We start from the raw sequence: 24,421 nt of genomic DNA, 5'->3' as shown, positions 1-24,421 counted from the left end.
TTACTTCTCTTATGCTGATTATTTTATACTTTGATCAAGGAAGGAATTGAGATCTAGACTTGTTTTCTAGTCTCTTTGATTTCTTGAGATCTTCATTTTGATTTTGCAATTGAGTTGAATTTAATTTCTGTTTGCTTCTTCAAGCAATTCTGCTTTCTGTTTGAGATCGGTTGTAAGTTACTGCATCTATTACTTCTCTGTTTGATTGCCATTTACAATTTCTTGTTTGATTTCTTGAATCCCAGCTCCCAAAATCCTTTTATTCTTCTTGCAATTTAAATTTCCAGTTTCTTGATCTACTGCTTTCATTTAAATTCCCTGCTCCCACTCCCTTTACATTTAATGCAATTTACATTTCTTGTCATTTAAGTTCCTGCAATTTATATTGCTTGCTCTTTAAGTTTCTGCCCATTTACATTCTGCAATTTTAATGTCCCTGCAATTTTACATTCTGCAGCATCAATTTCACCAAATCACTCAATGTTAGCTTGACTAAACTAATCACCCACTAAAGTTGCTTGATCCATCAATTCCTTTGGGATCGACCTCACTCTTGTGAGTTATTACTACTTGATGCGACCCGGTACACTTGCCGATGAGTTTTGTGTCGGATCATTTTCCGCACATCAGCTGGCGTTCAACGCCAAAACAGAGCATGGATCTGGCGTTGAACGCCAGAAACAAGCAACATCCTGGCGTTCAAACACCAGGAATGCACCCTGAGGAGAGCTGGCGCTGAACGCCAGAAACAAGCATGGAACTGGCGTTCAACGCCAGAAACATGCTGCACATGGGCATTTAACGCCCAGAACATGCATCACTTCGGCGTTTAAACGCCAAAATTGCATGCAAAGGCATTATACATGCCTAATTGGTGCAGGGATATAAATCCTTGACACCTCAGGATCTGTGGACCCCACAGGATCCCCACCTACCATATTCTCCCCTCTTCTCAACATTCATCCTCTATTTCCAATAAATACTGATGACAAGTCATCATATACCCATTTTTCAAGCAAATTTCACTTGTTTTGTTAGCATTTATGCACTTTCTTGCATCCTAAGTAAGTGATTTGGAGTGAAAATGCATAACTTCTCTAAATCAAGCAACCACCATGAATTTAATGTTAATCATTGAGGTTTGAGCTCATTTTAATTGAATTCTAATTGATTTATAAGCCTCTTGAATTTAGTGATACTTTGAGTGGTTGTTTGGTTTATTTTAGGTGAAGAAAAGAAAAGAAAATGAAAAGCGTGGCCTAAGAAGTGTGACGCAAGAAAAGGAAAGCGTGGCCAAAGAGGAGAGAAGCGTGCCGCATTGAGGTGGGGGAAGCAACATTGCCCTCCACAAGGGCAGAATGCCCTCCAGGAGGGCAGCACTAAGTGACCAAGCCAAGGAAGGCAACCCTGCCCTGCCCACTCTAAGGGCAGAGCACAAAATGGTGCCTTGAAGCCAAGAGAAGGAAAACATTGCCCTGCCCTTGTGGAGGGCAGAATCGGGCTCCATAAGGAAGAAAATCAAAGAGAAAAGGTCACTCATGCAAGCTACAAGGTTCGAACAAGGAACCAGGAGGAAGTCAAGCTCTAAGACCCATTGCCGTGCCAAGAAATCAAGAAAATTAATGAAGCGTGTGTAGCGGCCCAGGTTCGAACACGGGCGTACAAGATGGCAACTCTGCCCTGCCCTTGGCGCGGGCAGGGCAGCATTTGAATTGGCACGATCTTGGCGCACCATTCCTCAATCTGGCGCACCAATTTCCTTCCATGGCAGCACCAAGCGCACGCGCTCCCATCCCTGGCGCACCAAAGCTTGCCTGCCCTGCCCTTGGCGCGGGCAGGGCAGCGTCCCACGCGCCAATTTCCTTTCCTGGCGCACCAACCTTCGCATCTGGCAGCACCAACGCACGCACGCCTCACATCCTGGCGCATCAGCTTTCCCGCCCCCTGGGCGCGGCAGGGCAGCCTCTGGCGCGCACAGACTCGCACCACACGCACCAAGGCCGCACCAAATCACACCACCATGCATCAATTTTCTGCCCTGCCCTCCACAAGGGCAGGGCAGCCTCCTGGGAGTGGTTTTTGGGCCAAAATTCAAATTAAAAATTCATTTGAATTCATTTCTTCACCAATCCAAAAGCCCATCCAAATCCCATTATCCAAGAATAGAAAGTGTATAAATAGGACTTAGTTTGATGTAATTAGGACCTTTAGCTACCTTTACTTTGAGCTTTGAATTTTTGCTTTCATTTTGAGCTTTTGAATTTTGTCTTTGAGCTTTCTTGAGAGATTTGTCCGAGCACCAAGAGGATCAAGGGAGAATTGATTGATCTCCTTCCTCAATTCACTTGGGCAATTCTACTCTTCTGTTTTCTGAGTATTGGGTGTGTGAAATTGGGGAAATTCTGTCCCAATTCCCATTCAAGCTCTTTGCACTTTGTTTTCTGCATATAATTCAAATTCTGTTCAATTGTTTTTTCTTAAATTTTCTGTCAATTGCTTAGTTAATTCAGATCTGGGAAGGAAATTGGGTTTTAGGATCTGCTACCTAAGCCCTTGGAATCCTGAGATCACAATTTCACTTTTGGTTCTTCTGTGAACCTCTGCTATATTTCATTTAAATTCTGTTTGAATGCTACTTGTTATTGATTTACTTTCTGCTCAACCATTTACTGCAATTTACTTCTTCTTTGTTTAGATCTTGCAATCCCATTCCTCAGTTCCCTTTTATATTCAAGCAATTTATCTTTCTTGCCATTTAAATTACTGCAATTTAAGTTTCTTGCACTTTAAGTTTCAGTCATTTACTTTCTTGCTCTTTAAGACTCTGCAAATTTACAATTCTGTTCTTCAATTTACTGCACTTTTCCCTTCCCCCTTTACATTTACTGTCATTTACTTTCTGTTAAACACAAATCACTCAACCAAAACTTGATTCGCTTGACTAAATCACCCACTAAACTAAAATTGCTCAATCCTTCAATCCCTGTGGGATCGACCTCACTCATGTGAGTTATTATTACTTGATGCGACCCGGTACACTTGCCGTGAGTTTGTGTTGGATCGTTTTCCACACATCAAGTTTTTGGCGCCGTTGCCGGGGATTGAAATAGATTGACAATGATTAAGTGAAGTGAAGGTCTAGATTAAGCACTTTTTCTTTTCTGTTATTCTAACTCTCACTAACACACTAACTGTTTGAATCTTTGCTTAAACTAACTAAACCTTCATTCTAGCTATAGATTGAAGTTTCATTGGCTTTCTGGGTTTGTGTGTTTATTGCTGTGTGTTTGTATGTCAGGTATAGGGAGATCCTCTACTATCCACTCTGAAATTGATCAAAGGACTCTTCGGAGAATAAGAAGAGCTGAAAGAGGGAAGAATATTGTTGGAGAAGAAGAAGAATCTGAGGAGGAATTCCAAGATATGGAAGGAGATACCAATCAACCAGGAGGAGGAGCCAACAATGACCAACAGAGAAGAGTCTTGGCCTCATACACATTTGCAAATGCTAGGCATTGTGGGAGTAGCATTCTTCCCCCCAATGTCAATGCAAACAACTTTGAACTCAAGCCACAACTCATCACTCTGGTGCAAAATAATTGTTCTTTTGGAGGAGGGCCTTTGGAGGATCCAAACCAACATTTGTCTACTTTCTTGAGAATTTGTGATACAGTGAAAACAAATGGTGTACCTCTTGATAGCTATAAGTTGCTTACTCATAGGGATAAAGCAACTCAATGGCTAGAGACCTTTCCAAAAGAAAGCATCAACACTTGGGATGACTTGGTGAGCAAGTTCCTTGCCAAATTCTATCCACCTCAAAGAGTCCTAAGGTTGAAGACAGAGGTTCAAACATTCACTCAAATGGAGGCCGAGAGCTTATATGAAGCATGGGAAAGATATAAGGCTCTATTGAGGAAATGTCCACCAGAAATGTTCACTGAGTGGGACAAGCTACAAAACTTCTATGAAGGTCTCACCCTTAAAGCTCAAGATCTCTTGATCACTCTCTCTGGGAAAGATATAAGGCTCTATTGAGGAAATGTCCACCAGAAATGTTCACTGAGTGGGACAAGCTACAAACTTCTATGAAGGTCTCACCCTTAAAGCTCAAGAAGCTCTTGATCACTCTGCCGGAGGCTCTTACAACTCATGAAAACACAGAGGAAGCTCGAAACCTCATTGATATGGTGGCCAACAACCAATATTTCTTGCTCATCAAAGACAACGCCAACCATCACAGAGAAGAGGAGTCCTCAAGAGGAGCAACAACAAGAGCAGGTTCAATACATGCACACCCAAAATCCTGGAACAAATGAAGTCTATGGTGACACCTACAATCCATCTTGGAAGAATCATCCCAACCTCAGATGGGGAGACAACCATAATCAAAACCAACAACCATGGCAAAGAAACACAGGCCAAAACAATTGGAAAAACGCAAACCATAACCCCCAGCCAAACACTAACCAAAACTCATACAGAAAACCACAAAACAACTACCCAAATTCTAACCAATACCCACCTAATAGCCACCCAACTAACCAAAACACTTATCTTCATCCATCAACACCCCAAAACCAACCCATCTCACAAGATTCACAGAGAATCACCAATCTAGAGCTACTCATGGAGAAACTAATGAAGAGCCAGGAATTGACAAACAAGAATCAAGAAGCTACCATGAAGAACCTAGAGAGGCAGATTGGGCAAATCTCTAAGAAGATCTCTGTTGAGAAGCCATCAAGTTCACTACCTAGTGACACCATTCCCAACCCAAAGGAAGAATGCAAGGTAGTGCAACTAAGAAGTGGAAGAGTATTAACAGATGGCAACCAAGGAACAACCAAAAAGCTTGTGGAGAATGACACTGAGCCAACAAAGAATGATAAAACCATCAACAAGGACAAGATAAGCAAGAATGCTCCAGAAAAGCTCCTAGAGGAAGATGACAAGCCACAGAAGTTGAAGCAAGGAAAGCAAATCATGGAAGAACCAATTCCAAAACAGCATCAAGTGGAGAAGAGCTCAACACCACCACTACCTTATCCACAAAGATTTCACAAGGAAACAAAGGACCAGCACTTCCACAAATTTCTTGAGACTTTCAAGAAGTTGGAAATCAACATACCTTTGGCAGAGGCCTTGGAGCAAATGCCCCTGTATGCTAAGTTTCTAAAGGAGCTCATCAACAAGAAAAGGGATTGGAATGAGAAGGAAACAGTGACGCTGAGTGAGGAATGCAGTGCACTCATTAAAAAGGGACTCCCTCCCAAGCTTGAAGACCCTGGAGGTTTCTTCTTACCGTGCACCATTGGAAACCTGTTTATTAACAAAGGGATGTGCGATCTAGGAGCAAGCATAAATCTAATCCCATATTCTCTAGTGAAAAAGCTTGGCATAGAGGAGGTGAAACCAACAGAGATGACTTTGGAATTGGTGGATCAATCAATAGTCTATCCTAAGGGGCTGATTGAGAACCTTTTAGTTAAGGTTGACAAGTTCATCTATCCGGCAGACTTTGTGATCCTGGATTCTTCAGAAAATGGAAATGACTCCATAATACTGGGTCGACCATTTTTGGCCACTGCTAGAGCCATTGTGGACATAGAGCAAGGAGAGTTAACTCTTAGGATGCATGAGGAGAGCATCATCCTGAAAGTTTTCCCAGAATTACAAATGGATGAAGAAAAAAGCAGAATGAGTGATGATCTCCCTCCAAAGCAATCAACTGAAAAGGAAGTGGAACAGATAAACAAACAGATACAAGAAGAAAAGGGGATTCACAAGGAAGCAGGGGTGATCAGCAAAAAGGAAGGCATCGCAACTCAAGTAATTGCCAAGAAAGGAAGATCAACAAGCAAGAGAAAGGTGAAGAATAAGAAAAAGGCTCACAAAGGGTGGAAGAACAAGAAAATCCCAACTGAAGGATTCTCTAAGGGTGATAAGGTGCAATTAATATACCAACAGCAGGGAGCAGAAGATTATTACACTGTCAACCAAATTCTCTCTCTTGAGCATCAAAGCACTCAGAGAAAGCTGACAGTGAGAGGTGACAAGCTGAGACATCACCAACGTCAACCACCTTAAAGGGAGGATAATGTCAAGCTAATGACAATAAAAGAGCGCTTCATGGGAGGCAACCCATGGTTTAAGATTTCTGTTTTCTCTTTTATTTAATAAGCTATGATTCCTCTGAATATGATTTTGAATTTTCATGCCTGGTGAATGCATATATCATTTTGAAGCACATGGCAAACTTCTAAGTTTGGTGTACCTTAAGGCACACCCAAGTTCATTATTCAAAGAAGAGTATTATCTTTTAGAGCATATGCATAAGTCTTTTGATAAAGCATGTGACCAAACACGAAGTTTGGTGTCTGCATAATCAGAGGAGCAATTTCCAATCATGGACTCAAAACCATACAGACAAGGGATCATACATCAATAATTTCTTAAAATACATCAATTGTGAGATTGGTTTGCAATTGCTAAGCCATCCCCTAAATAAAAGATAAGTTTGGTGTTCACCAACTTTTAACATCTTTAATTAAGGGACACAATTGACCACAAAAATATTTTTCATAATAATAAACAATTAATATTTCTTTTGATGCAAATTAATTGCCAACGGCCATATTAATGATCTAAGGCTAGCTATCTTGATTCTTGCAGGAGAAAAAGATTAAGACAAAAATCAAGGGGGCCCAGCGCAATATCTAGAGCCCCATCCTGAATTCATGGAACAATTCTTGAAAGAAAAGGAAGAACGAGAAGCTTGGCAGCATCAAATGGAAGAGAAGCAAGAGAAATGGCAGCAACAAATATTGACTCAGCAGCAAGAATTTCAAGCACAGATCCTTGAAGGGCAAAAAGAACAATACAAAGAATTCAAGGAATCATATGATAAGCTGTATTTCAGTCAAGCTAAGGCAGAGGAGTATAGTCACAACCTATATCAATGGAAGAATGTTCATCATACCTTGGGAGAAGCTAGACACGTACAAAGAATGGAGTATGATGAAAACATGCAAGCAAGGTTGGAGTACTTGACCCACAATTTGCCAACACTCAATCCTGAGATCAAGCCATTTGAGCAATGCCCTGAATTCTTAGCCAAGCAACAAGCAAAATCTCGTCAATACACTGAGTCAACCTTTAACACATTGGAAAATTTTGGGCTCAAAGGACTCTTAGATTCTGTTTGGGGTAGAAGGTGTCCTAGTGAAGAGATCCGAGACTACTCCAAGACAGGGAAGAGAAAGAAGAAGAAGGGAGAATCAAGCGGCAGCCATGACCATTAGAAGGTGGCAAAAATTCTTTCATACTCCCTCCTTCATGTCCCTAATAAGGAGATGCATGTCTGAAACATGATATGCCTCCATCATTTATTTCCTTTACTTTATGCATTTTCTGTTCTTTGCTTTTCATTTTAGTTAGTTAATAATTAGCTAGAAAAATGATGAGTCTGCATAATGCTTGTATCCATCATTTAGCTTGAAAATTGCTTTGTTTCCCATATGCTTGAATAAAAGAGTTTGGTTTGAATTGAAAAGTAAAATATCCAATGTTGCATGAGTATGAATGGAAGTTGGTGGTGGCATATGTGTTTGATTAAATGTATAACTCATGAAATAAGTGTTGCATGATGTCATTCTCATTCAATTGTAAGTTAGCTTGCTGTTACAAAGACTTTTATCAATAATGAAACACCCTTGGTAACAAAAACAGAAAGAAGAAGGAAAGAAAAAGCCAAAGTGGCAAGAAAAACAAAGAATAAAGGTTGGACACCAATGGCTTGAACCTTAGGACAAATGCCTGTGGTGTTCTTGTACTGAGATCTGCTTGGATGAGTAAATTCTAAGGGGTATTTTGAAACCCGGTCACTTAGATCAACTGATTTGGGATGGCCAATTGAAAATCCACAATAAAGAGCAACTTAGATACAAAGCACTTAGTGATCCAAAGAGATGCTGGGCATCAATGATCCTAGGAAGAATTAATGAGCTAAGTGTCTGTGGTGGAAGATGTTGAGCAAAGAAAAGAAAATAAAGCCAAAGGCTATGCTGCAGCATTTGACACCCAACCTCTAAAAGAATAAAAAGCTTGTTAAAGCATTGTAAGCCAGAAAAGTTAGCAAGGGAGGAATCAAAAGGTGAGTCTTATAACAGCAAGTTTAGCAAGCCTTTGAAGAAAGAATGTATTATGTAGCAACAACAATAAGTGAGTATCATTGTCTGCTAAATGCCCCATAAATTGAAGTTTGCTATCTGCATAATAAGGTGGTATTCTTTTTATTCATTTCATTTACTCTTAGTTTTGATGCTTGCTTGGGGACAAGCAAGGTTTAAGTTTGGTGTTGTGATGACAAGTCATCATATACCCATTTTTCAAGCTAATTTCACTTGTTTTGTTAGCATTTATGCACTTTCTTGCATCCTAAGTAAGTGATTTGGAGTGAAAATGCATAACTTCTCTAAATCAAGCAACCACCATGAATTTAATGTTAATCATTGAGGTTTGAGCTCATTTTAATTGAATTCTAATTGATTTATAAGCCTCTTGAATTTAGTGATACTTTGAGTGGTTGTTTGGTTTATTTTAGGTGAAGAAAAGAAAAGAAAATGAAAAGCGTGGCCTAAGAAGCGTGACGCAAGAAAAGGAAAGCATGGCCAAAGAGGAGAGAAGCGTGCCGCATTGAGGTGGGGGAAGCAACATTGCCCTCCACAAGGGCAGAATGCCCTCCAGGAGGGCAGCACTAAGTGACCAAGCCAAGGAAGGCAACCCTGCCCTGCCCACTCTAAGGGCAGAGCACAAAATGGTGCCTTGAAGCCAAGAGAAGGAAAACATTGCCCTGCCCTTGTGGAGGGCAGAATCGGGCTCCATAAAGAAGAAAATCAAAGAGAAAAGGTCACTCATGCAAGCTACAAGGTTCGAACAAGGAACCATGAGGAAGCCAAGCTCTAAGACCCATTGCCGTGCCAAGAAATCAAGAAAATTAATGAAGCGTGTGTAGCGGCCCAGGTTCGAACACGGGCGTACAAGATGGCAACTCTGCCCTGCCCTTGGCGCGGGCAGGGCAGCATTTGAATTGGCACGATCTTGGCGCACCATTCCTCAATCTGGCGCACCAATTTCCTTCCATGGCAGCACCAAGCGCGCGCGCTCCCATCCCTGGCGCACCAAAGCTTGCCTGCCCTGCCCTTGGCGTGGGCAGGGCAGCGTCCCACGCGCCAATTTCCTTTCCTGGCGCACCAACCTTCGCATCTGGCAGCACCAACGCACGCACGCCTCACATCCTGGCGCATCAGCTTTCCCGCCCTGCCCTTGGCGCGGGCAGGGCATCCTCTGGCGCGCACAGACTCGCACCACACGCACCAAGGCCGCACCAAATCACACCACCATGCATCAATTTTCTGCCCTGCCCTCCACAAGGGCAGGGCAGCCTCCTGGGAGTGGTTTTTGGGCCAAATTCAAATTAAAATTCATTTGAATTCATTTCTTCACCAATCCAAAAGCCCATCCAAATCCCATTATCCAAGAATAGAAGTGTAATAGGACTTAGTTTGATGTAATTAGGACCTTTAGCTACCTTTACTTTGAGCTTTGAATTTTTGCTTTCATTTTGAGCTTTTGAATTTTGTCTTTGAGCTTTCTTGAGAGATTTGTCCGAGCACCAAGAGGATCAAGGGAGAATTGATTGATCTCCTTCCTCAATTCACTTGGGCAATTCTACTCTTCTGTTTTCTGAGTATTGGGTGTGTGAAATTGGGAAAATTCTGTCCCAATTCCCATTCAAGCTCTTTGCACTTTGTTTTCTGCATAATTGAATTCAAATTCTGTTCTTCAATTGTTTCTTCTTAAATTTTCTGTCAATTGCTTAGTTAATTCAGATCTGGGAAGGAAATTGGGTTTTAGGATCTGCTACCTAAGCCCTTGGAATCCTGAGATCACAATTTCACTTTTGGTTCTTCTGTGAACCTCTGCTATATTTCATTTAAATTCTGTTTGAATGCTACTTGTTATTGATTTACTTTCTGCTCAACCATTTACTGCAATTTACTTCTTCTTTGTTTAGATCTTGCAATCCCATTCCTCAGTTCCCTTTTATATTCAAGCAATTTATCTTTCTTGCCATTTAAATTACTGCAATTTAAGTTTCTTGCACTTTAAGTTTCAGTCATTTACTTTCTTGCTCTTTAAGACTCTGCAAATTTACAATTCTGTTCTTTAATTTACTGCACTTTTCCCTTCCCCCTTTACATTTACTGTCATTTACTTTCTGTTAAACACAAATCACTCAACCAAAACTTGATTCGCTTGACTAAATCACCCACTAAACTAAAATTGCTCAATCCTTCAATCCCTGTGGGATCGACCTCACTCATGTGAGTTATTATTACTTGATGCGACCCGGTACACTTGCCGGTGAGTTTTGTGTTGGATCGTTACCCTTCACCAATCACCTCAATCTCTCTTCCCAATTACCCCCTTCACCACTCACATCCATCCACTCTTCCCCATAAACCCCACCTACCTTCAAAATTCAAATTTCTTTCCCACCCAAACCCACCCTAAATGGCCGAACCAACTCCCTCTCCCCTAACTATATAAACCCCTCCATTCTCCTTAATTTTTACACAACACAATCCCCTCTTCTACACCTTGGCCGAATACACCTCCCTTACTCTCCTCCATATTTTCTCTTCTTCTTCTTCTTTTCTTTCTTCTCTTGCTCGAGGGCGAGCAATATTTTAAGTTTGGTGTGGTAAAAGCATAAGCTTTTTATTTTTCCATTACCATTGATGGCACCTAAGGCCAGAGAAACCTCTAGAAAAGGGAAAGGGAAGACAAAAGCTTCCACCTCCGAGTCATGGGAGATGGAAAGATTCATCTCCAAAGCCCATCAAGACCACTTCTATGATGTTGTGGCCAAGAAGAAGGTGATCCCTGAGGTCCCTTTCAAGCTCAAGAAAAATGAGTTTCCGGAGATCTGACATGAGATTCAAAGAAGAAGTTGGAAAGTTCTAACCAACCCCATCCAACAAGTCGGAATCTTAATGGTTCAAGAGTTTTATGCCAATGCATGGATCACTAGGAACCATGATCAAAGTATGAACCCGAATCCAAAGAACTATCTTATAATGGTTAGGGGAAAATACTTAGATTTTAGTTCGAAAAATGTGAGGTTGGCATTCAACTTGCCCATGATGCAAGGAGATGCACACCCCTATACAAGAAGGGTCAACTTTGATCAAAGGTTGGACCAAGTCCTTAGGGACATATGTGTTGAAGGAGCTCAATGGAAAAGAGACTCCAAAGGCAAGCCGGTTCAATTAAGAAGACTGGACCTCAAGCCTGTGGCTAGAGGATGGTTGGAGTTCATCCAACGCTCCATCATCCCCACTAGCAACCGATCTGAAGTTACTATGGATCGGGCCATCATAATTTACAGCATCATGAATGGAGAGGAAGTAGAAGTTCATGAAGTTATCTCCCTTGAATTCTACAAAATAGCCGATAAGTCCTCTACTTTGGCAAGGCTAGCTTTTCCTCATCTTATTTGCCATCTATGTTACTCAGCTGGAGTTATCATAGAAGGCGACATCTCCATTGATGAGGACAAGCCCATCACTAAGAAAAGGATGGAGCAAACAAGAGAGCCCACTCATGGAACCCAAGAGACGCGTGAGGAAGCTCATCACCAAGAAATCCCGGAGATGCCTCAAGGGATGCACTTTTCACCCAACAACTATTGGGAACAATTCAATAATTCTCTTGAAGATTTGAGTTACAATATAGATCAATTAAGGGTGGAACATCAAGAGCACTCCATCATTCTCCATGAAATTAGAGAAGATCAAAGAGCAATGAGGGAGGAGCAACAAAGGCAAGGAAGAGACATAAAAGAACTCAAGGACATCATTGGTTCTTCAAGAAGAAAGCGCCACCATCAATAAGGTGGACTCATTCCTTGTTCTTAATTTTTTCTGCTTTTCGGTTTCTTTATGTTAAATGTCTATCTATGTTTGTGTCTTCATTACATGATCATTAGTATTTAGTAACTATGTCTTAAGGCTATGAATAATTCCATGAATTCTTCACCTCTCTTAAATGAAAAATGTTTTTAATTCAAAAGAACAAGAAGTACATGATTTTTGAATTTATCCTTGAATTTAGTTTAATTATATTGATGTGGTAACAATACTTTTTGTTTTCTGAATGAATGATTGAATAGTGCATATTTTTTATCTTGTTGTTTATGAATGTTAAAATTGTTGGCTCTTGAAAGAATGATGAACAAAGAGAATGTTATTGACAATCTGAAAAATCATGAAATTGATTCTTGAAGCAAGAAAAAGCAGTAAAAAAGCAAAAGCTTTCGAAAAAAAATTATTAGAAAGAAAAAGAAAAAGCAAGCAGAAAAAGCTAATAGCCCTTAAAACCAAAAGGCAAGGGTAAAAGGGATCCAAGGCTTTGGGCATCAATGGATAGGAGGGCCCAAGGAAATAAAATCCAGGCCTAAGTGGCTAAATCAAGCTGTCCCTAACCATGTGCTTGTGGCATGCAGGTCCAAGTGAAAAGCTTGAGACTGAGTGGTTAAAGTCGTGATCCAAAGCAAAAAGAGTGTGCTTAAGAGCTCTGGACACCTCTAACTGGTGACTCTAGCAAAGCTGAGTCACAATCTGAAAAGGTTCACCCAGTCATGTGTCTGTGGCATTTATGTATCCAGTGGTAATACTGGAAAACAAAGTGCTTAGGGCCACGGCCAAGACTCATAAAAGTAGCTGTGTTCAAGAATCAACAAACATAACTAGGAGAATCAATAACACTATCTGAAATTCTAAGTTCCTATAGATACCAATCATTCTAAACTTCAAGGGAAAAAGTGAGATGCCAAAACTGTTCAGAGGCAAAAAGCTACAAGTCCCGCTCATCTAATTAGAATTAATATTTATTGATATTTTGGGATTTATAGTATATTATCTTCTTTTTATCCTAATTTATTTTCAGTTACTTGGGGACAAGCAACAATTTAAGTTTGGTGTTGTGATGAGCGGATAATTTATACCCTTTTTGGCATTGTTTTTAGGTAGTTTTTAGTATAATCTAGCTACTTTTATGCATGTTTTAATTAGTTTTTATGCTAAATTCACATTTCTGGACTTTACTATAAGTTTGTGTGTTTTTCTACAATTTCAGGTATTTTCTGGCTGAAATTGAGGGACCTGAGCAAAACTCTGATAAGAAGGCTGACAAAGGACTGCTGATGTTGTTGGATTCTAACTTCCCTGCACTCGAAATAAATTTTCTGGAGCTACAGAGTTCCAAATGGCCCGCTCTCAACAGCATTGGAAAGTAGACATCCAGAGCTTTCCAGCAATATATAATAGTCCATACTTTATTCGTGATTTGATGATGTAAACTGGCGCTCAATGCTAGTTTCATGCTGCATTCTAGAGTCAAACGCCAGAAACACCTCACGAACCAGAGTTGAATGCCAAAAACACGTTACAACTTGGCGTTCAACTCCAAGATAAGCCTCAGCTCGTGTAAAGATCAAGCTCAGCCCAAGAACACACTAAGTAGGCCCCGAAAGTGGATTTCTGCATCAATTACTTACTTTTGTAAACCCTAGTAGTTAATCTAGTATAAATAGGACTTTTTACTATTGTATTAAATATCTTTGGTCTCAGTTTTATTTTATTATTCATCGGAGGAAACTATTGATCACGTTTTGGGGGCTGGCTATTCGGCCATGCCTGAACCTTCATCACTTATGTATTTTTAATGGTGGAGTTTCTACACGCCATAGATTAAGTGTGTGGAGCTCTGCTGTACCTCAAGTTTCAATGCAAATTACTACTATTTTCTGTTCAATTCCGCTTGTTCTTATTCTAAGATATTCGTTGCACTTCAACATGATGAATGTGATGATCCGTGACACTCATCATCATTCTCACCTATGAACGCGTGACTGACAAGCACTTCCATTCTACCTTAGACGGGGCGCATATCTATTGGATTCCTTAATCAAAATCTTCGTGGTATAAGCTAGAATTGATGGCGGCATTCATGGGAATCTGGAAAGTCTAACCTTGTCTGTGGTATTCCGAGTAGGATTCCGGGATTGAATGACTGTGACGAGCTTCAAACTCGCGATTGTTGGGCGTGATGACAAACGCAAAAGAATCAAGGGATTCTATTCCAACATGATCGAGAACCGACAGATGATTAGCTATGCTGTGACAGAGCATTTGGACCATTTTCATTGAGAGGATGGGATGTAGCCAATGACAATAGTGATGCCCTACATACAGCTTGCCATGGAAAGGAATAAGAAGGATTGGATGAAAGCAGTAGGAAATCAGAGATTCAGAAGGAACACAGCACCTCCATGCACTTATCTGAAATTCCAACCATTGAATTACATGAGTAACTCTATCTTTATTTTCTGTTTTATTTATTTACTATTCGAAAACTCCATAACATTTATTATCCGCCTAACTGAGATTTATAAGATGACCATAGCTTGCTTCATACCAATAATCTCCGTGGGATCGACCCTTACTCACGTAAGGTATTACTTGGACGACCCAGTGCACTTGCTGATTAGTTGTGCGGAGTTGTGACTAAGTGTGATTCACGTTTGAGAGCATTACCAAGTCTTTGGAGCCATTGTTAATGATCACAATTTCATGCACCAGCCTGTATCAGCGTATGGACGCGTGCACGCACAGCGTGCGTACGCATTTTTCACCCTTTTTTTTCAGAAATACTATAAACAGCTAAAAATCTCCCTAATATTACCTACAACTCAAGATAAACTAAAATGCAGAACTAAAAAAAATTTCAAGTGCAAACAAACATAACTTGCACTTTAAGCAACTAACAACCATGATATTAAGATAAAACTACATGAAGAGGGAAAAAAACTATCTATTATGGCAACTCAAATCACTTATTAATCAAATCTACAAGAGAGTGGAGAGAGTATACCATGGTGGGGTGTCTCCCACCTAGCACTTTTATTTCAAGTCCTTAAGTTGGACATTTGGTGGGGGCTTTTCTATGGTGGCTCAGGCTTGAACTCTTCCTTGAATCCCACTAATGCTTGCATTTCCAATGACCACCGGGATCCCATACTTTGTTTGTCAACCCCCCTCCGTCTTGATTTTCATGCTTCTAATAGGGTGACAAACTTATTGAATTCTCTTTGTAACTCTTACTCATTATCCTAATTCCATAGAATTGAGCTTCACTCCACTTTTGGATCTCAAAGTTTGAACATCCATCCCTTATGCACCTTGATTCAAATTGTCCACCAACATCCAATCCTTTCTTACTCTCTAACCCACAAAGTATTCTGAGTTGACCATCTATTTCTAACAACCCATATTGATATGGGCCAAGGAAATTAAAGGATGAGATGATTACTCACTCAATTTGTAATTTGGATGGTGATTTAGCAAGGAAGATGTCCATTGGTCTTGACATTGTAGGCTTCACTTCTTTTGGCTCCTCCTTAGTGACTTCCATCTTTTGACAACTTTTTTTAATTTTCACTCATTTGCTAACTTCTTGCAACCCTTCCTCATTGATCAAGTTATGTGTTGGAGGTTGCGCACCCTCCTCAACATCTATTTCACATTCAATGGAAGAAGTTTCAACAAGATCACTATGGTCACTTGGTGTAGAGTTGTCTTCAATGATGGGACGTCTTTCTTGTTCAACCTCCCCTAAGTCTTCTTCCACTTCTTCTTCTTCAACAATATCCATTTCTTCCGTTTGTTGCAAGGCACACTCCATTTTCTTGTGCTTAACTTGAGACTCTAAAATCTCCCTCATACTTCCCTTTTCGGTCGTTTTTTCACAATCATCCGTGGACATATTTTGCTTGTGGCATGAATCCCATGAGTCCAAATTTTGATGGATGGTTGCTTGAAGCCGATCCATTGCTTCCTTGAGATGATCATTTGACTCTTGTTCCTCTTCACTAACATAAGTAGGATCATATGGCTCTTGGATTGATGGACATGGATATTCTTCCATAGAGGGTTGTGATGGAAAGGAGAATTCATCATGTGGTTGGAAAGGAGGTTCACCAAAGCTTGAAGGTTGGAAGGTGTTTTGGTTGTTGGTAGAAGGTGAAGTATATGGGACATAAGTTCTTGGAGGGTAGAGGTGAAACTAGTGAGTGCGGTTTGGAGCTCTTATTGCTCTTAAGGAATGATGCCAAGTGTACCATCCATGAAAACTTGGTTTGAAGGGTAAAGATGTTGGAGTGGTGGTGATTCAATGGTTGCTTGCTCATAATTATCACAAGGATATGCATAGGGAGAATATGGATTAGGATTGTGTGGAGGCAATTGGTGGAAATAGGATTGAGAGTATGGTGGTTGGAATGATGGTGTTTGAGGACTATATTGGGAGTATGGTGCATGGAATGATGGTGGTTGAGTGGAATAGTCATGATAAGAACCATCATATCCGTTGGAATGATATGCATTTTAGCTGAATTCTTGCAAATTTGTGACACTGTCAAGACTAATGGGGTTGACCCTGAGGTCTACAGACTTATGCTATTCCCTTTTGCTGTAAGAGACAGGGCTAGGATATGGTTGGACTCACAACCTAAAGAAAGCCTGAACTCTTGGGAAAAGCTAGTCAATGCCTTCTTGGCAAAGTTCTTTCCACCTCAAAAATTGAGTAAGCTTAGAGTGGAAGTCCAAACCTTTAGACAGAAGGAAGGAGAATCCCTCTATGAAGCTTGGGAAAGATACAAACAATTAATCAGAAAGTGCCCCTCTGATATGCTTTCTGAATGGAGCATCATAGGTATTTTCTATGATGGTCTGTCTGAACTGTCCAAGATGTCTTTGGATAGCTCTGCTGGAGGATCTCTTCATCTGAAGAAGACGCCTACAGAAGCTCAAGAACTAATTGAAATGGTTGCAAATAACCAATTCATGTACACTTCTGAAAGGAATCCTGTGAACAATGGGACTAATCAGAAGAAAGGAGTTCTTGAGATTGATACTCTGAATGCCATATTGGCTTAGAACAAGATATTGACTCAGCAAGTCAATTTGATTTCTCAAAGTCTGTCTGGAATGCAAGCTGCACCAGGCAGTACTAAGGACGCTTCATCTGAAGAAGAAGCTTATGATCCTGAGAACCCTTCAATGGAAGAGGTGAATTACATGGGAGAACCCTATCGAAACACCTATAATCCTTCATGGAGAAATCATCCAAATCTCTCATGGAAGGATCAACAGAGACCTCAACAAGGTTTCAACAACAATAATGATGGAAGAAACAGGTTTAGCAATGGCAAGTCTTTTCCATCATCTTCTCAGCAACAGACAGAGAATTCTAAGCAGAACCACTCTGACTTAGCAACCATGATCTCTGATCTAATCAAAATCACTCAAAGTTTCATGACTGAAACAAGGTCCTCCATTAGGAATTTGGGGGCACAAGTGGGTCAGCTGAGTAACAAAGTTACTGAACTTCCTCCTAGTACTCTTTCAAGAAATACAGAAGAGAATCCAAAAGGAGAATGCAAGGCCATTAACATGACCCACATGGCCGAACTAGGAGAGGTGGAGGAGGCAGTGAACGCCACTGAGGAAGACCTCAATGGACGTCCACTGACCTCCAATGAGTTCCCTAATGAGGAACCATAGGAATCTGAGGCTCACACTGAGACCATAGAGATTCCATTGGATTTACTTCTGCCATTCATGAGCTCTGATGAGTATTCTTCCTCTGAAGAAGATGAGTATGTCACTGAAGAGCAAGTTGCTAAATACCTTGGAGCAATCATGAAGCTCAATGACAAGTTATTTAGTAATGAGACTTGCGAGGATGAACCCCCTTTGCTCACCAAAGAACTGGATGACTTGACTAGGCAGAGATTACCTCAAAAGAGACAAGATCCTGGGAAGTTTTCAATACCTTGTACCATAGGCACCATGACCTTTAAGAAGGCTTTGTGTGACTTAGGGTCAAGTGTAAACCTCATGCCTCTATCTGTAATGGAGAAGCTAGGGATCTTTAAGGTACAAGCTGCAAAAATCTCACTAGAGATGGCAGACAATTCAAGAAAACAAGCTTATGGACTTGTGGAGGATGTTTTGGTAAAGATTGAAGACAATTACATCCCTGCTGATTTCATAGTCCTAGAGACTGAGAAGTGCATGGATGAATCCATCATCCTTGGCAGACCCTTCCTAGCCACAGCAAAGGCTGTGATTGATGTGGACAGAGGAGAATTGATTATTCAAGTGAATGAAGAATCCCTTGTGTTTAAGGTTCAAGGATATCCCTCTGTCACCATGGAGAGGAAGCATGAAGAGCTTCTCTCAAAACAGAGTCAAACAGAGCCCCCACAGTCAAACTCTAAGTTTGGTGTTGGGAGGCCACAACCAACTTCTAAGTTTGGTGTTGAACCCCCACATTTAAACTCTAAGTTTGGTATTGGGAGGTTCCAACATTGCTCTGAGTATCTGTGAGGCTCCATGAGAGCCCTCTGTCAAGCTACTGACATTAAAGAAGCGCTTGTTGGGAGGCAACCCAATGTTATATTTTATCTATTTTCCTTTGTTATTTTATGTTTTCTGTAGGTTGATAATCATGGGAAGTCACAAAATCAATTGAAAAATCAAAAACAGAATGAAAAACAGAAAGAAAAACAGCACACCCTGGAGGAAGGCCTTGCTAGCGTTTAAACGCCAGTAAGGGCAGCAAATGGGCGTTTAATGCCCAGTCTGGCACCATTCTGGGCGTTTAACGCCAGAAAGGGGCACCAGACTGGCGTTAAACGCCAGGAAAGGGCAAGAAGTTGGCGTTAAACGCCAGAAATGGGCACCAGCCCGGTGTTTAACGCCAGAATTGGCACAGAGAGCAATTTTGCTCGCCACTTGGTGCAGGGATGACTTTTCCTTGACACCTCAGGATCTATGGACCCCACAGGATCCCCACCTACCCCACCACTTTCTCTCTTCTTCACCCATTCACCAATAACCTCAATACCTCTTCCCCAAAAACCCTTCACCTATCAAATCCCATCTTTCTCTTCACCACTCACATCCATCCTTCATAAAACCTCACCTACCTCACCATTCAAATTCAAACCACTTTACCTCCTAAACCCACCTTCACTCCTTCATTTTCACACACCCTAAACACTACTTCTCCCCCTTTGGCCGAACCATAAAGCCATCTCTATCTCCTCTATTTCTTCTTCTTCTACTCTCTTCTTTCTTCTTTTGCTCGAGGACGAGCAAACCTTCTAAGTTTGGTGTGGTAAAAGCATTGCTTTTTGTTTTTCCATAACCATTTATGGTATCTAAGGCCGGAGAAACCTCTAGAAAGAGGAAAGGAAAGGCAAAAGCTTCCACCTCTGAGTCATGGGAGATGGAGAGATTCATCTCAAGGGTGCATCAAGACCACTTCTATGAAGTTGTGGCCAAGAAGAAGGTGATCCTCAAGGTCCCTTTTCAAACTCAAAAAAGGTCAACTTCAATCAAAGGTTGGACCAAGTCCTCATGGATATCTGTGTGGAAGGAGATCAATGAAAACAGGAGATTTCACTCAGAGACATGAGCTTGAGGAAATTCCTCGTCATGAAATCCCTGAGATGCCTCAAGGGATGCACTTTCCTCCACAAAACTATTGGGAGTAAATTAACACCTCCCTAGGAGAATTGAGTTCCAACATGGGACAACTATGGGTGGAGCACCAAGAACATTCCATCCTCCTCCATGAAATTAGAGAAGATCAAAGAATCATGAGAGAGGAGCAACAAAGGCAAAGAAGAGACATTGAGGAGCTCAAGCACTCCATAAGATCTTCAAGAGGAAGAACAAGCCGCCATCACTAAGGTGGACCCGTTCTTTAATTTCCTTGTTCTTTAGAGCTAAAAAGAATCCTAGAACGGACTGTAATTGTCCGTAGAAAGGATTGGGCAAAAAGCTTGGATGATGCTCTGTGGGCATACAGAACAGCATTCAAGACTCCAATAGGAACCTTTCCATACCAACTTGTGTATGGCAAGGCCTGTCATCTACCCGTGGAACTGGAACATAAAGCCTACTGGGCAACCAGATTCCTAAACCTGGCTAAGTTAGCTGGTGAAAAAAGATTGCTCCAGCTAAATGAGCTAGATGAATTCAAACTCAGTGCCTTTGAAAATGCAAAAATTTATAAGGAAAAGGCAAAGAAGTGGCATGACAAGAAGTTGTCATCCAGAGTCTTTGAGCCAGGACAAAAAGTTCTGCTCTTCAACTCTAGGCTCAGACTGTTCCCAGGAAAACTTAAATCCCGCTGGAGGGGTCCATATGTGATTACAAGAGTATCACCATATGGATATGTTGAGCTTCAGGATACTGATTCTGACAAAAAGTTCATTGTTAATGGACAGAGGATCAAGCATTATCTTGAAAGCAATTTTGAGCAGGAATGCTCAAAACTGAGGCTTGAATGATTCTCAGAGAAGGTCCAGCTAAAGACAATAAAGAAGCGCTTGCTGGGAGGCAACCCAGTCATTAGCAGGTTATCTGTTTTGTTTAATCAAAGTTTGATACATATTCTAAAAGGGCAATTATCAAAATTGAAGGAATTCACAGAGTTACAGAAGGATTCAGTGCAAAAAGCAGAGAAAAAGAGCTTGCTAGCGAAAAAATGCCAGTAAGGGGGTATTTTGGGCGTTAAACGCCAGAATGGGCACCATTATGGGCGTTTAATGCAGTAAAGGTGCCATTCTGGGTGTTAAACGCCAGAATGGGCACCATTCTGGGCGTTAAATGCCAGAATGGGCACCATTCTGGGCGTTTAGCGCCAGGTGTGCAGCATCCTAGGCGTTTAGCAAAACGCCCAGTGATGAAGGGAATTCTGGCATTTAACGCCAGCCAGGGTACCTGGTTGGGCGTTAAACGCCCACAATGGCCAACATTTGGGCGTTAAACGCCAGAATGGATACCATTCTGGGCGTTTAACGCCAGAAAGGTGGGGGACAAAGATTTTGCTTTCTAATTAAAATTTTTTCAAACTTTCCTGTTTTGATCCATAATTTTCTACATAAACACATTTCAAACTTTCATTATTCACCTTCAAATTTTCAAAAATTAAAATCATTCTTTAAATCTCTCTCAAATCCTTCCCAAATCTTCTTAAAAAAACTCAAATATTTCTCAAATTCTTTCCATATCTTCTCAAATATCCTTCAAAATTTTCGAAATTTCTCCCCCTCCCTTATAAATACATGTTCGGCCATCCCTTTCTTCCCACCATTCGAATTTGCTCTCCTCTCTCCCCTCTTTCCTTTCTTTTGCTTGAGGGCAAGCAAACCTCTAAGTTTGGTGTGCTTTTCTATGATCACTAAGCTAAGAATCATCAAGATCATGGCTCCTAAGGGAAAACAAACCAATTCAAGAGGCAAGAAAGAGAATAATCCAAAGAGTCTTTGGAATCAAGAGAAGTTCTTAACCAAAGAACATGAAGACCATTATCACAAAATAATGGGTCTGAGGTCAGTGATACCGGAAGTCAAATTCGATCTAAAAGAAGATGAATATCCGGGGATCCAAGAGCAAATTCGAAATAGAGGATGGGAAGTTCTAACCAATCCTGAGATAAAGGTTGGAAGAAATATGGTTTAGGAATTCTACTCAAATCTGTGGCTGACAGATAAGAAGAGAATGACTGGAACCGCTTTCCATACTTACAGAACCATGGTTAGAGGGAAAGTTATCTACTTCTATCTGGACAAAATAAGAGAGATCTTCAAATTGCCTCAACTGCAAGATGATCCTGAATCCTTTAATAGGAGAATGGTGAAAGCAGATAAGGGGTTAGATCAAGTTCTAGAGGACATATGCCTCCGTGGAACTAAGTGGACAACCAATTCAAAAGGTGTCCCAAACCAACTCAAGAGGGGAGACCTCAAACCAATTACAAGAGGCTGGCTAGACTTTATTGGGCGTTCCATATTTCCCACCAGCAACCGTTCTGAGGTTACTATCAAGAGAGTAGTGATGATTCATTGTATCATGCTGGGAAGAGAAGTGGAGATTCATCATCTGATTGCTTGTGAGATCTACATAATTACAAACAAGAATTCCACTGAAGCCAAACTGGCTTACCCAAGCTTAATCTCTTTGCTATGTAAAGATGCTGGAGTGAGGATGGGAGTAGATGAATTCATCCCAATTGAGCACCCAATCACCAAGAGGTCAATGGAAAGACAAATGAAAGATAACTCTATCAAAAGGAGGGCGCAGGAGTTCCTCCCTGAACTTCCTGAAATTGACTACTGGACTCGTCTAGAAGCATCTGTTGCCAAGCTGCAAGAAGCTATGGAACAAATTAAGGAAGAACAGCAGAATCAAAACTGCATGCTCTACAAATTGCTGAAGGAACAAGAGAAGCAGGGCGTGAGCTACAAGAGTTGAAGCGCCAAAAGCTCTCCCTTGAAGGGTCAGATACCCCACAAGTTGAGGGAGCATCCACTTCTCAAAATCAAGGTTGTTGAGTCCTAACTCTGTGATAACCTCTATCATTAGGAGTCCATTTAAATTTTTGTTTTCTATTAGTCTTATCTTATATCTATTTTTTAATCTTGTTCTTAATTCATGATTAATAAAATTTAAGGTTCATGTCTTAAAGCTATGAATGTCCTATTAGTCCATCACCTCTCTTAAATGAAAAATGCTCTAATCACAAAAGAACAAGAAGTACAGGATTTCGAATTCATCTTTGAATCTAGTTGAATTAGTTTGATGTGGTGACAATAATTTTTGTTTTCTGAATGAATGCTTGAATAGTTCATATGTCTTTTGAATTTGTTATTTTAAGAATGTTAAAATTGTTGGCTCTTGAAAGAATGATGGAAAAGGAGAAATGTTATTGAGGATCTGAAAAATCATCAAATTGATTCTTGAAGCAAGAAAAAGCAGTGAATACAAAAAGAAAAAAAAATAAAGTTGTGATCCAAGGCAAAAAGAGTGTGCTTAAGAACCCTGGACACCTCTAATTGGGGATTTTAGCAAAGCTAAGTCACAATCTGAAAAGGTTCGCCCAAGTATGTGTCTGTGGCATGAATGTATCCGGTGGTAATACTGGAAGACAAAGTGCTTTGGGCCACAGCCAAGACTCATAAAGTAGCTATGTTCAAGAATCATCATACTTAACTAGGAGAATCAATAGCACTATCTGAGTTCTGAGTTCCTATAGATGCCAATCATTCTAAACTTCAAAGGATAAAGTGAGATGCCAAAACTGTTCAGAAGCAAAAAGCTACTAGTCCCGCTCATCTAATTGGAGCTAAGTTTCTTTGATATTTTGGAGTCTATAGTATATTCTCTTCTTTTTATTCTATTTTGATTTTCAGTGGCTCGGGGACAAGCAACAATTTAAGTTTGGTGTTGTGATGAGCGGATAATTTATACGCTTTTTGGCATTGTTTTTAGTATGTTTTTAGTATACTTTAGTTAGTTTTTATTATATTTTTATTAGTTTTTAGTTAAAATTCACTTTTCTGGACTTTACTATGAGTTTGTGTGTTTTTCCATGATTTTAGATATTTTCTGGCTGAAATTGATCGTCCTGAGCAAAAATCTGATTCAGAGACTGAAAAGGACTGCAGATGCTGTTGGATTCTGACCTCCCTGCACTCGAAATGGATTTTCTGGAGCTACAAAAGCCCAATTGGCGCGCTCTCAATGGCGTTGGAAAGTAGACATTCTGGGCTTTCCAGAAATGTATAATAGTCCATACTTTTCCCGATATTTGATGGCCCAAACCGGCGTTGCAAATCAGCTTCAAAATTCCCGGCGTTTAACGCCGGAACTGGCACAAAAATTGGAGTTAAACGCCCAAACTGGCATAAAAGCTGGCGTTTAACTCCAGAAAAAGTCTCTACACATGAAAGCTTCAATGCTCAGCCCAAGCACACACCAAGTGGACCCCGGAAGTGGATTTTTATGTTATTTACTCATTTCTGTATACCCTAGGTTACTAGTTCACTATTAATAGGACCTTTTGATATTGTATCTCTACCTCATGACACTTTACACGTTTCTCATTGTATCTTCTACGGCATGAGTCTCTAAACCCCATGGTTGGGGGTGAGGAGCACTGCTGTGTCTTGATGGATTAATGCAATTACTACTGTTTTTCATTCAATCATGCTTGCTTCCATTCTAAGATATCTCTTGTTCCTAAACCTGATGAATGTGATTATCCATGACACTCATCATCATTCCCAAATATGAACGTGTGCCTGACAACCACCTCCGTTCTACCTTAGATTGAGTAGATATCTCTTGGATTCCTTAATCAGAATCTTCGTGGTATAAGCTAGGATTGATGGCGGCATTCAAGAGAATCCGGAAGGTCTAAACTTTGTCTGTGGTAT

General features: G+C 40.6%; 1 non-coding gene across 1 annotated transcript; it reads right to left on the bottom strand.

Annotated features, from left to right (window-relative positions):
- Positions 1 to 16,712: 16,712 nt before the first annotated feature.
- LOC130964976 (small nucleolar RNA R71) lies at positions 16,713 to 16,820 on the bottom strand. The gene has a single exon (XR_009081038.1). It is a non-coding gene; the product is annotated as a small nucleolar RNA R71 (small nucleolar RNA).
- Between the last annotated feature and the right edge of the window lie 7,601 nt (positions 16,821 to 24,421).

Source organism: Arachis stenosperma, chromosome 2 (genome assembly GCF_014773155.1).
Source record: "Arachis stenosperma cultivar V10309 chromosome 2, arast.V10309.gnm1.PFL2, whole genome shotgun sequence".
Classification (NCBI taxonomy): domain Eukaryota; kingdom Viridiplantae; phylum Streptophyta; class Magnoliopsida; order Fabales; family Fabaceae; genus Arachis; species Arachis stenosperma.
The sequence above is the reverse complement of the archived record's forward strand: the minus strand, read 5'-3'. Positions and strand labels throughout refer to the sequence as shown.